This window comes from Lontra canadensis, unplaced genomic scaffold, assembly GCF_010015895.1.
Source record: "Lontra canadensis isolate GAN:19392208 unplaced genomic scaffold, GSC_riverotter_1.0 scaffold143, whole genome shotgun sequence".
Lineage (NCBI taxonomy): Eukaryota > Metazoa > Chordata > Mammalia > Carnivora > Mustelidae > Lontra > Lontra canadensis.
The window spans coordinates 777,562-789,790 of NW_022631137.1; the positions used below are offsets into that span (position 1 = coordinate 777,562).

The window sequence follows — 12,229 nt, forward strand, 5'->3', positions numbered from 1 at the left end:
CTCTAGAAGTAAGAACGTCTGTGGGAGGCAGATTATAAAAATGCCCCCAGTGAGATTGGCTAGCCTCTTAAATGTGTCAAAAGTGGCCGTGTAGTCTCTTCTGGTTCTCATTTGTTAGGTTTTACTGTGCGTATGAATCATTAAGAAGCAACATAAATGCATTTTTTTGGCTCTTAGTTTGGGCTTCTTCAAATATTTTAATGCTTCCAAAAAAGTATCTGGTGATTGAGCACTTCTTAAAACATCTTAAGAAAGTTTTACCATTGCAAGAGGTACACCCGGGTATATAAATAGAGCCACCATTGGGAAATTCACTAGAGTTTACCCTCCAGTTGAAAATTCTAGCCATTTCACACCAGTGAAACCTAAACGAAATTATACATGCGCTGAGAATAACACTCTATGTGTTTCTCTTCCACATAACAAAGTCACAGCCAAGTTCACTTATTTCCTCTCTTAAAAGACTAAAAGTTAGTGTCCCTGGATTTTTGCTGTCTTTTTGCTTGGACACAGACTTTTTGAGTCCCACCAACATCTGGCTTCCAATTTCTGAGGTCTGAGGAGCAGTACAATTCATATCCCTGAGAATGAAGATGTTTGGGCTGCATATTTGTTTTGACTTGTTTACGTCTGACTTACTCAAGGGGCAGTAAGATATGGACACCCCAATCCCATGTATGCGATTCTTGGGTGGGCCAAACCAGCACCTGGCAGGACTTCTATCCTATCGTGTGCCCACAAGAAGAACATGACCTTGACCGCCCGGTTTATCCAGAGGGCCAGGCGCTCTGTTACAGCCGTTCTCCTATTACAGGGCAGGCCTCATTAGCTATCCAGTTCAGACCCTATAACCCTAGAAGACTCAACCGCCTTGCATCCCACTTCTGCATTTTCCTTAAGGAACTGTTCCCCCTACTAGACATTAGGAAAACCATGAGAGGCAACCAACAGATATAAAATGATGATTGAATGAGCAGGGAAAACCGGTAAGAACGTGACCTACAAACATGTTTATAAAGACATTGGAACTTTTTCTTTAATTTACCCAAATGTTAGGAAATGTGATGGTTGTCCTTCATAGCACTCTTCCTTGAGACATGATACACTAATTCTGAAAAATAATGCTACCATTTCTCCATTCCCTTCTTATTCCTCTCTCTTTCTTAGGCAACCTATATATTTTGAATTTTTTAGAGTGTCTTTAGGATTCCTGAGCAAATTTCTGAACAAAGGGGGTGACTCAAAGAGTTGGCTCAGAAGACAGCCAACTATTAAGTCAAATCTCTGTCAAAGCATGAAGCTATCACCAAGAGTGATATCATAGGGGATAGGCAATGTACTGTGTAGCAGTGCCAAGGAAGAATTATTTAAAGTATCTGCAAAAAGTAGTAGCCATTTGGATGTATCAATTCTATACTGATCTTTTTTTTTTTTTTTTAACTCCATGCAAGGAGTCCTACAACAGCCAGGAAAATTTCCCTAACATTTCAGGAAACTGCCTTTCTATGGAGCACATTAATTCCATGGAGTCAACCCATTTGATCAGCCCTCCCTCCATCCCCCAACTATGCTACCCTTTAACCAACTGATTATAAGTACAATGAACAGGAAATGCCTGCAAATAATAGCCTGGGGAGGGATGTCAGGCCAACGTGGCCCCCATGTGAGGCCAACAGAGGAATCTGGGTAGAGTTATAAGGGACAGGTTTCATGGTGATGTCTCTGTCCATTCTGTTACGCCATTTTTACATACAGTCTGTTTCTCCCCACTGGACCTTTAAGACCAATGATCTATCTTAGCCCATGAATGGATCATAGGTGACCCTCTCTGTGGAATCATTTACCCCATATGACCAGAGAGAGGTACGGTCAAAGAGATTAATGACGTCGCTGGGAGGTCACTGATCTCCCCAAGCAAGGTCAGGACAAACTGAGTTATCACAGGAGCTGCAGGCACAGTCCGGACAGTGGGCTCACCTCTCAGAGCAGAGAGGAGGCTGGCAGGGGGCCTGACCCCTTATGTCAGTGCAAGTCTGCTCTGTACTCTCAACAAAGACACAAGAACTTACACTTCAAAGCAGTTGCCCTTGACTTTCAGCAAAGTGGTTGTAGATGATAAAGCCTGGCCAAGTAGTCCTCAGCCTTGGCTGCACTGGTAAAAACACCTGGTGACTTTTTAAAATTCCCAGGGACTCAGGCTGCTCCTGAGATCAGTTAAAAGGGAATCTCTGTGAGTCCGTCTCAGGCACTAGTCGTTTTCAAAGAGCTCCTGGCGACTCTGTATAAGCCAAGATTGAGGGCCACTTCCCTAGCTGAATGGCTCTCATGGGGCTGCTCCCTAGGCTTGCAAGGAGAGGTTAAAACAATGCAAATGCTGGTGCCCTTCTCCTGTGCTCCTAGCCTAACCGGCTGGGACACGGTAAAGAAGGAGGTGGTTTAGAAGATGCTTGGCAGTGGAATCTTCTAGCAGCCACAGCGGAGAAGCACTGAGTAGGGCACAAATGCCATGTGGAAAGGGAGCTGAATTAGAGTCTCCTGCAGCTTTTGCTTCTCTCTGCAACTTCCATTTGCCCACCCACCGTGCCGCCCTCTCAGGCAAACTCGCTGTGTGGCTGCTGAGCCTGAAACCACAAACACTATACACGGCTCAGAAATGGTCCCTTCTAGTTTCTGGAGGCCTTCTGAGAGAACGGACACTAAGCCTCATTTTTGAAAGCGAAGCTGGTTTACAATGGCCACGCTGCCATGCTCTGTATCTGCTTCCTCCCCTGTTCCTCTTAGCACCTGGCATGGAAAACTCAAGAGCCTCTTTGCTGGGTCTTCCCACTTTCCTTCTGAGTCCATACCTAATCCTCTTTACCATTTTTTTTCCACCTGGAATTTTTCCTATTTTTAAGACCTCTCTCGACTGCAGAATTTCTCAAACTTCCCTGAAGACAAGACTTAGCTAAAGTGCTTGTTAAAAATCGATACGTGTCTGAGTTTCAGCCCAGACTGCCTGAATCAGAACTTCTGGGAGAGAGGTCTAATCACCTGTACATTTTGGTCAGAACCCAGGCCTGGTGACTGACCAGCTCTGGGGGCCCCATTCACACTGTCCTAAGTGGCTGGTGCTCATGGACAGAATCATGGTCCCAGGTAGTTTGTACTGTGGGGAAATTTGGGAATTTTGCGGAGAAATCTCCTGCAAGTTCATTTCCATTTTCATTTCAGAGCCCCAACTTTTCCCAGGAAGACTGTTGGACAGGGGGAGGCTTGTGGGAGGGGGGAGGATTACGAATTTAAGAAAAATAATAAAATGGCTGATTACTGTGCACAAGGGAGAAGGCTACATTTGTCTGGAGTCTTTGCAATGTCGATGCCAAGGAGTCACTGGCCTGATGTCAATGGAGTATTTACCTATGACAGGTGGCTGCGAGCCTTGTATCTACGCATTAAATGATTTAATTTTCCTGAACACCCGTCTTCCTACCCCAGTCTTCACAGAGGAGGAGGCAGAGGAACAGCAAGTCAAGGAGCACACACAAACCGGTAAGTAGGGGAGATCAACCATGGTTGGGTTGTCTCAAGACCCAACTCTTATTTACTCACTAAGATTGGGCTCAGGGGAGCCTGCGTAGGGGTAACGGGTTGGCCATGGAGGGTCATGTCTCTACAGAGGGACTTTCTGATACCATTCTGAACCTTCTATTCCTCTCAGACAAAATAATACAGCATTTGGATTCCCCCTTGAGTATGATGTTAATTGAGGCTTGAGAGAGATAATTATATTCTGCTTTAACAACTTGGGATGTGGAATGGCATGGGCCATGGTCTTTCTCTCTCTTTTCATTCTATTACCAGACTTCATTATGTTTTACGGCAGTTTTCATAGACCAGCCATCTAGACTGTGTATCTGACTCAGCTGGTGGTGCATTTAAATTAGTCCTGTGACCTGCCATGTTATCCTTACGTCCCACTTTTCTTCTTAGGCTGAATCTCATCTCTCTGCAATTTTCTTTCTTCTAAAAATTACCCACGGCTGAATTCCAAGAGACAAATGAAAAGAGTAGCCAGCCAGTATTGCTGGAGGGAATGAGGGAAGCTGGTTATCGAGACAGAGTAAAACCTGCGGTACAGGCGGGGGCCGAGGGAGGACAGACGGGGAATGTTCTCCTGTTGGAGAACACCAGTTTTAAGTTTCACTGTTAAATATTCTGGTGGCTTCTCATTCTGTGGCCTCTTAACTCTCTTATGTCACTATTGCTACACAAGACTCTGGGTGGATATCACTCATGGTAAGTTTCTTCTTGGATCCAATGCTATGAGTACTGAACATAGCACGTACGTGCACACACGCGCACACACACACCGACATGTGATTAACCGCCACTCCCCCCACCAAGGCTAACTAGTAAAAAACCCCTAGAGCCTTAGAAGTTGCTCTTCTGGTCTGGTAGATGGCAGTCAAGATGCCCCACAATGACATTGGCACAAAATCAAATTAATCCTATCTTAGATTCTGGGGGTACCTATCATAAGGCAGAGTTTCTCAACCATGACTGCCTGTTACAAATCAGCTACTATATAAAATGTGTGTGTGTGTGTGTGCATGTGTGTGTGTGTGTACACACACACATATACACATATATATACCCATATATTTATGTGAAATACTAAAGACCAAATCCATTTCCCAGTCTTTTAAGTCTGAACCTTTCCAGAGTGGTTCCCAGGCCTGGGTATTGCCAAGAAACCACTTTGGTGGTCCTAACGCATCAGCCAGCACCGAGAACTCACATTTGACTGTGTGAGTATTTCTTTGAACTCACGTGCCCTGGCTCTGTAGGAAAAAGAGCTGTGTCCTCTGGTTTTTCAATTAAACTGCACTAGTGTTGACTGCCACGGTTTTTAATGATCAATATTTTAATTTTTGAAAACTCCCTTATATTAATGATATACATTATTTAATATATTACTAATACTTATTAATTTTATTAGTAATACTATTACTAATACTTATTAATTTAATTAATACTTATTAATACTTATAATACTTATTTTTTCCAGGATGCTTCCCTTTAGACATGGGGGAATAGGGTGGAAATGCCAGTATGTGTTAAGAAGTTGCTGGAAGGGTCCTAGGGAATTTGCCAGGAATGTTTTCTGAATAGTCAGACGTCACACGCAGAAATAAGGTGCTTCTGTTACAATTGCTCTTGCCGGCTTTACTAAATAGTTTACTGGTCTTGTTCATCCAATCCTCAGATGGTTTGCTACCTGCCAGGCACCCAGCTACCCCACAGGGACAGGACGTTGTGCTCCTGCACTTTAAATCACTGTGGAACGTCTATCCTGGCCTTGGCTGCCTGGAAGCTCATGACCTAACTTATATTTCAGTTTTACTGCCAAGAAAGCGGGACTTATTTACTTGGGATCAGTATTTTCATTCTCTCCTCCCTCACCACTTGGTTCTAAAAACTCAAGAATTATAAAAAGCCCATTCAAATTCATATTTCCTCCCGCCCTGTGGTTATTTTTGTTTTTAAAAGATTTTATTTACTTATTGGACAAAGAGAGACACAGCGAGAGAGAGAGAGAGAGAGAGAGAGAGAGAGAGAACGAACAAGCAAGGGGAGTGGGAGAGGGAGAAGCCGGCTTCCCGCCGAGAAGGGAGCCCAAAGCGAGGCTCGATCCCAGGACCCCGAGATCATGACCTGAGTTGAAGGCAGATGCCTAACAACTGAGCCACCCAGGCGCCCCTCTATTTCTATTTTAGTTTTGAATTAGGTGTACTTCGAGAGGCTGTGGCAAACTGTAGCATGAGATGGGGTATAAACAAACAAACCAGCAAGCAAATGAGCTATAGAATCCTCTCAAAGAAAGAAACGATAGAAATGCTCTCCTGATCCTTTTTGTCTTATATCCTTTAGCATATTTCATTTCATTTCGCCTCAGTTGCTCTTCCTAACATTGTGTATATTTAAAAAAAAAATTATGTTTAACTGGGAAAGGAGAGAAGGGCTCTGAATCTATCCCTGATTTGAATATTTGGATATTTCTATCCAAAACTTCTGGGTTTCAGAAATTCAAACCCAAGTGCCTCTCCAGTCCCTTTGAGAGCAGTCTACTTCTGTAATTTTCGTTTTTCCAACCTTGAACAAGCTCCGCGGCTCGGACTACTTTTTTTTCCTCAGCTAAAAACAGAACTAATGGTGAGCCTGGAAGGCCTGCCCTGTTGTCTTCCTGGGCCTCAGTTTCTTCCTCTGGAAAATGGGAACAAACATAGCACAGGGTCCCCTAGATTTTTTTTTTCTTTTTGCATTTTGATGAGAACATGAATATGATGGGGCTTTATCTGGGGGGAAATTGCCATTTATTTTTTTGGCTATGTGTACTCCTAAAGGATAGTCATCTTCTCTCCCCCAGAGAGAGACGGCATTTGTGTTTTTAAGTGCTGGACTTCCAGGGTTTTAGGCCAAGAGGGGGAGAGTCAAGAGCCTTTTTGAGGTTACAAGTCCTATCAGAGAGAGGCGGGGGCCTCCTGAAAGATAAAATCCCACCTCAGGTTTGCTTGGGCAGAGTGAAGACGGGCACAGAGGAGCCCCTCATGAGAACGAGTTTCTGATGCAGTTAGAAATGGGTCTGGCCCGTCGTAGGAACAGCTGCTTGTGATCTCTTGGGGAAGCAGCTCTTGTATAGGGGAAAGGAATCCTGGGCTTGTGGAGGCCCACAGGGGATTGGGGTGGAGTGGGGAGCACAGGGTGTCCAGGCTGAGGCTCTGGAGGCTACAGAGGCCACACTGAGGGGGTCTGTGCCCATCTATGAGTTACAGGCAAAACAAAGTTAGTGTGATGATGGAAAGGTCCAGAACCTTACAGATCCCTGGGGGATTCCTAGACCCCCAAGACCACCCCAGGCATTAGATTTCTCACCAGTGGCCTTGGGAAGACAGCAACACAGGCAGATTCAGTTTAACATTTTGAAAAGTAACTTTCTGCAGAGCAACTGGTTGTACAGAAATCTACAGCCGTGGAGGTACAGGGGCTGGGTTTGTGAGGGGAGAACCGGTCACCTTCTTGTAAGTATCCCTGAGCTCCTCCACCGACAGGAAAGATAGACTATTTGACCCCATGATTCCTGGTTGCTTCTTCAGAAAATTTTTTTTTTCCCCCCAAACTATTTTTCGTCCAGTTTTACTGAGGTAAGTTCCACAAATAAAAACTGAACACAACTGGATTGAACAATGTGCTTTTTTGGAGCTGTATAAAGTGATGACTTGATACACAAATACATTGTGAAATGATCCCCACAATCAAGGTAATTAACATATCCATCACTTCATACAGTCGCCTTCCTTTGCGGGTGGTGAGAACGTGTAAGTTCTACTCTCAGCAAATTTCAAGTCTCCCTCCTTTAAAACTTCTAGAAGTCAACATTCCAATACAAAACAAAACAAAAATTCATCTCTGGCCCAAAACTGATTCTAAGCCTGAAAACCTGCTTCCACAGGAGCAAAACAAAATATGCCTGTAGTTTAGTGATGTTGATAATAGTAATAGTAACAATAATATTATCCTGAGTGTCATGTAGTGTCCGGCTACTCAAGGAGCTTTCTGCTCATGACCACCATTAATTCAGTAACAACCCAATGAGGCAGGCATCACTCATTAGCCCCACTTTAAAGATGAGGTAGTTGGGGATCAAACAGGTCAGTTAGCCTGCCTGTATGATCTCTGTCTGTAGTAAGTTAATTTTGCCTAAATCTAAGTCTGATCATATTCTATAGACGAACAGCAAATACTTGTTGCTGCGTCAAAGTACGTAGAGTGATCGTGAAAGACTTTGCCTCACATCTGGACCACAGCAATGACAGGTTGTAGGCAGCTGAGCGAGACACGGCTCCCCAGAAATGTTAGTGTTATGGGGGTCCTAGAGGTTGCCCAGTCTAAATGCGACACCCACTTTCAAGTGGATTTAATTTTATTTGCTTCCTCTTGCCTGTGTACAGTCAGTGCTTTCAAATAATACCATATGCTTGAAAATATCTGTCAATCAACAGCTGAGTTAGAGAACCCCATGAATTTTCACCACCTCCTTTAATTGCAAAGTAGTGTTCAGTTTCCTCTCCTTCTGACTGTAACTGGTATCATTGTCTTCATTTAGCAGATGAAGAAACTGAGGATCAGGAAAGCTGAGACAAACCTGATGGGACTATTCCAGATTATGTTTTACATTCGTGTGAGTTTGTTATGCAATCGATGAGAGAATGCTAGCATGAAATCACTCTCATTACACCTTGGTCTTTGGGGGAAAGAAAATGACTGATGGTGGCCCTAGAGGAGTTGAGGGGGGAACGTTCCCATAAGATGGATTACGAGGGCCCCGCAACCCTTGGAGGTTCTTACTTTCTCACGGAGGAAGGGAAAGTAGAAAGAGGCTTAGAAACCAACAATTTGCGAAGACAGATTCTCCTACACCCTGCCAGGTTTGTGGAGTGTCCACGTTAGTTACTGAATATTGGGGTGGGATTGAATGTTGTCCTCCATGGTGGTGCTTCTCAGATGTCATACGCACTGCCCAGGGGTCTCGAAGGTGTAGATTTGATACAACAGGACTGGGATGGGCTTGAGAATCTGAATTGCTTACAAGCTCCCAGGGAGGTCAACACAGGTGGTCTGGGAACCGAGCTCTGCAGAGCAAGGTGCTCAGAACCCTCACAATGGACCACCCCAATCTTGAAATTTCAGAACAGACTCAGGCAATCACTCTTTCCCTGTCCTTTGTTCTAAGTTTGACATGAAGAAATTGAAGAAAATAATCCAAAGAATAGAAGAGAAATGGTCCACCATTCTGGGAAAGCTGTGGGGCTGACCGTGTCCAGGACACAGGTTTAACCTGCCCCCACGCCTGCTCCCTGAGCTCACTGTCCACTAGCTCGAGGTAGTCTGCACACCCTCTAACTACACAGAAATGGGGAGGAAAATAAGCCCCTTGTCTTTGAATGTGGTCTAAAGTTTCAAACGACAAAAGGGGACCACGAACAGAGTCGGGGATTGACGGGATGATCGAAGTATCCAACAGTCATGGTCTTCTTTGTGAAGGGATTCCACGCCCGTGAGCGCGGTGGGAAGTGCTGATCCAGATTACCAGATGCTGGGTGTATTTCCATAAGCTCAGGGCCAAAGCATTTCCATTTTAGGATAATTAAGGGGAAGGGTGTTTAGCTTTGATTATGTCTCATCCCCCCACAATCTATTGATCTGTTGGAACACTCACACATCTTAATGTGGCACAAATCAGCCCAGGAACAATGACAAAATTCATGAGTTAGTTCCTCCTTACAGAGGTTCCCTCAACCTTTTGCCTCCAAACTATCATCCAGTTCCTGAAAGTGGTCCCTACTCTATGTGTGTGTGTGTGTGTGTGTGTGTGTGTGTGTGAATTAAATATGAAATACACTACAGTTTTGAGAATTTGATTCCAGGGGAATCAATCACTGTGATTCATTCCAGGGAGGAAATCATGAGGAGTCATTTGTTTCTGTCTAGTGACTGTCCAGAGGCACGTACTGCTTTTAGACAGGGAAATAATGTAGAGACCGCCCTTAAACAGAAATCGATTCTACTGGGAAAGAATGTCAACTTCTCTTCACAGATACAGGGTCAGAACTTCTTTTGATAACTTAGAAGTAAATACTGGAAAATTTTAGTGAAAAATTACCTCTCACCCCAAAAGCACAATGACTTAAAAAAAAAAAAAGGCAAAGAAGGGGGGCATCTTCAATCTAGGTCATAGTCACGCACTAAGGTTGTATTGTGTGTCTGTTCCCTTTTCCTTGACGGGGACGCTGCCTTCCAGGAGGAGAGCACTGTATATGCCGTGTAATGGTCCCTCCAGGGGCCTCCATCTGCTCCTTCTCATCGGAGGCCTCTGACCTGCCTCTAGAAAGCATCAGGCTTTCTCACCTGCCTGAAACCCTTCACAGCTGAAGAACCCTAATGGTGCTACTTAAAGGATGGGTTTCATTTGCTTCTTTGTGGCCTATCAAGTCAATGATCTGCAGCCCGAGAAGTGTGTAATTAGGCCATGACATGACCAAAGGACTTGTTCCATCTTGTCTTGTCACTGGCAAAAGTGTCTACCCACATGGCTGTGACAGCTATGGTCTACTGGGTTTGGAATTTCCTTTAATGTCTCCCCAACTCCTTGTTGGTCCAGTCTGTTGACTATTACAGTCTTGGTACCCTTTTTTAATGGCTTCAATTACATACATGTTCATCCAATAGCGCATAACAGTTGTTAGGAAGCCATTATAGATTATGGACCAAAGGCAGTTAGTTCTCAAAACCAAAATCTGAGCACTTTTTCTTCAAATGTGTGTGTGTGGGGGGGTTACATGTCTGTAAATTAAGAATAAGAGAAATTCAGGAAATCTACCAGTAACAGCCATGTTTCTTTTTGGCACTGGGAGCTTTGTGTCCATAAATAAACACGAGTTTCAAAACAATCATATCGATGCCACCATCAAGAACTATATATCCTCTCCTTCACGATTTCAGAACCATCTCAATTGTTACCAAATATAATCATTGTCGATTTGCATAGCAGGTTGGCAGAAAACATAATTATCTTTTTTTTTTTTTATTGGTGAATGCTAATTGGGAACTATTGGGAACTATCCATAGGGACAATAGATAAATTACCGGTGGGTTTGAGAGCAGGAAATTTGAGTCCCTTTTTCATCACTAAGTCATGTCTTAGCTAGGACTACTTGAGGCTGCAAACATGCCTTGATTGGACTTTGTTAGCAATAGGAGAAGAAGGAAGAGACAGCGCAGGACCTGGACTGATGGAAACTGGGTTCACAGTGCCAACATCGGATGTCCCAGAACACCTGGAGAATCCACCTGGGGTGGGGGGGCACACATGTCCTGCTTCTTTCTGGGATAGTCCAGTAGAAGCCTGTTGTCCCAGGCTCATCACTAACAACAGTGCGTCCCTTCTCTGTCTCAAGCGTCACATTCTGGATAATCACTTCTAGGGTCACCCTGACGACCCTGCTTATCTCATCAGGTTGGTCCAAGTTCTACACGGTACCTGACACACAGGGACACTACCAAAAAAATGTAGCTTCAAAACAGAAATCTACATGGTGAAAAGGAAAAAAAATCCAAAAGCAGCAGGGAAGGTTCTAGAGGACTGCTTACTTCCAGGAAAGGTGACACATCAAAATCCGAACACCAGAGAATGGATAGATTGGCAGGCTCACGTAGCCCCTCCCCCCAAGTAACTTAGTCCTTCACAAGCAGAACCAAAGCAAAACAAAACAAACTACCCCTGCAACTCCCTGCCTTAAAAAGAATTCGATTCGCATATACGACTACCTACCAAGTTTTTAAAGACTTGTCCACACCATACCCAGCTGAGCAGATCTGGTCACTGTTCTTCCTAAACTCTTTGAGTGCCTCTAGAATCCATTAAGGATATAACGATTCAAACCCCTGAATTTCAGAGATTCAGCCGGAATTGACGTGACCTGGAGATTTTTGGTTTCCTCAATGCTCATGCCTGCCATCCAGATTCAAAGCTCTGACGGGAATACACTAAAGTAAACACAGATATACTCTGTGTAGTGCCTCTCACATGCCACATCTTTCACAGCCACGGTCTCAGTACTTCCAAAACACCCTGTATTGTGGAATCCATACCCCCCTAAGAGATGAACTGACGGTATGCCAAGAAGTTACTTCTCGAGATTGCTCCGCTAAGTTGCCACAGAGCCTCGGGATTCAGACTTGAGCTCTCAGACTGAGCCAAAAAAACTCGCTCCGCTCTACCGAGCTCAGCTCCCCAGGCTGTAAAATGAGGGGGCAACATCCACTGTCCAGCGCCGGTGCTACGGACAGCTCAACAGCATGGCATCAGCGGGGCGGTTAGCACAGTGCGCAACGCGGCTGGTGGGACTGTGCGGACCACGGTTGTGTTGCCATCGTCATAGATGACGATCAGAGTCCAAGACTGCTCACCTCCTACAGCACATGACGGGAAGTCTTAGTAAAATCCTGTGACTACTCGAGTCCTCTACTTCCATCTCGTGAACATGGTGACAGGAATACTGTCCTGTATACTGCGGGTTTTACTGAAGAAATTTGTTTTCACCTGGTGTGTGTGCCTTGTGACGGGAAACTCGCAGGCAACATAGGTTTCTTTCTAGTTACCCTAAAGCTGCCTGGAATAATTAGCTTC

At 44.5% G+C, this 12,229-nt stretch overlaps 1 protein-coding gene across 12 annotated transcripts in view; it reads right to left on the minus strand.

Moving 5' to 3' along the window:
• RBFOX1 (RNA binding fox-1 homolog 1) overlaps positions 1 to 12,229 on the minus strand; it is a 2,042,166-nt gene that overhangs the window by 18,530 nt on the left and 2,011,407 nt on the right. The gene's annotated exons all lie outside the window — the stretch shown is intronic.